Here is a 1,635-nt window from a genome sequence, read left to right on the forward strand (position 1 = left end):
TGTCCGCACCCTTGACAAATTCCGTGTGACACTTAATACTTACTACAAGCTTTAAAAAGTTGGTTGTGCCGGAGTTGATGTCGCTGCTGTAACAACTGCCATCCTGCCCAGAGCTTCCATTTTCCATGAAATCTTGCACTACAACAGCTAAGTCATGCTCGTTCTCATAGCTTCCCTTATCGTAGCTACTATGCAAATCCACACAATAGAACATGGACCCATGCAAATCCAGCCCCAATTCGGCGTATTTCAGATGGCCAAGTCATAATAGATATTTATCTTTCTGCGAAATCTGCATTGACTTTAATACAATTTTATCCTAGTTGTGATATCACTGCGACATATAGGGCATGTAACAATGTTCTGTCCACAGTCATAACAGGTCTGATGATCGCATCCAAAAGCAAGATCTTTAGCATTCATCAGGCAGATTGGACACAGTTGAGCATCCTGTGTATCCTTGGCTTCTGGAGGAGCAGATCCTGCAACGGAATCAACACAACGATTTCGGGAGCTATTTGTTTGGAAACTGTCTGCGCGCTGATATTGTTGCCTTGCAGCATAATTATCATTGCCAAGTGCCAGAACCAAGCAAGTATTCAAGTGCCCTAGAACTTGATATGTGACTGGAGATGTCTTGCTAATCACAAGGAATGTACTGAAGTTGACAGACGCGGAGATCAAACAGGATAAAACAACGAAAATTAGAACATGAGGCGTATACTTAAATGCAAACACATTTTCGTTTGTCAAAAGCCCATCAACAAAGGGACCAGTAATGAACAAAGTCGTTGCTTGATATGGGCATGATTGGTACAAAAGCTGTGTTGAAGAAACTTTGAATCTTTTCTGGATGGTATTTGTCATAATTTGTGCAACGCATGTCGTCACTATTGCAAGCAGAGATAAGACTGATCCTAGAAGATTGAGCTGCAAGTCAGTGACAGTAGCAATGCCAACACCCACCAAAAGGATCACAAGTGAAAACTGGATTTTCCGGCTGAAATCCTTTTGGAAAAAGAGTGTTTCCAAAAGAACAGTACAAGGAATAATTGCCAACTTGGTCATCTGATAGAATCCAACAGAGTTAAAACCCAGACAGAGGTTCAGAAGTCCAATAGAGATACCATTCAAAATACCAAATCCCATTACAGCCCGTGCATCAAATGGCTTATGTTCAAACAGTTTCAACCATAATGCTATATGCAGAGAACAGAACGTAACCAGAAGATGCCAGCTGGTCAATGTTGTGGCAAAGCTAAATCCGAGAGTGCTGATGAGCGCCTTGTTGCAGATGACTATAGAAACAGAGGAAATAACAGAGAGACTTAAAGCTCCAACAGTTCCCAGCTGAAACCCCGTGCTCTCTGTCATGTTTGCCCTGTATTATCGCTTTGCTCTCCCGGTAACCACTAGCGCGCCCAGATTGAATCGACCAAAACCGCTGATTAAAATACAACTGCAAACATGTGCCAGTACCAAGACACCTAACGACCTAATGATGAGGATAAGCAGTCGGATATGATAGACGAAGTGTATAGGCTGACAACTGTTGATGGATTTTGATGGATATGATAGCTGTGAAGGAATGGCTATGGATTCGAACAAATCCCCAATTTCGTAGCGTAGCCAGTG

General features: G+C 42.4%; 1 pseudogene; it reads right to left on the reverse strand.

The window, feature by feature from the left end:
- Positions 1 to 303: 303 nt before the first annotated feature.
- Positions 304 to 1,423, reverse strand: LOC149172159 (UDP-xylose transporter 3 pseudogene; annotated as a pseudogene).
- Between the last annotated feature and the right edge of the window lie 212 nt (positions 1,424 to 1,635).

The sequence above is a fragment of the Pinus tabuliformis genome, chromosome 4_2 (genome assembly GCF_031772625.1).
Source record: "Pinus tabuliformis cultivar Carrire ecotype Pingquan chromosome 4_2, CPIR1, whole genome shotgun sequence".
NCBI classification, from domain to species: domain Eukaryota; kingdom Viridiplantae; phylum Streptophyta; class Pinopsida; order Pinales; family Pinaceae; genus Pinus; species Pinus tabuliformis.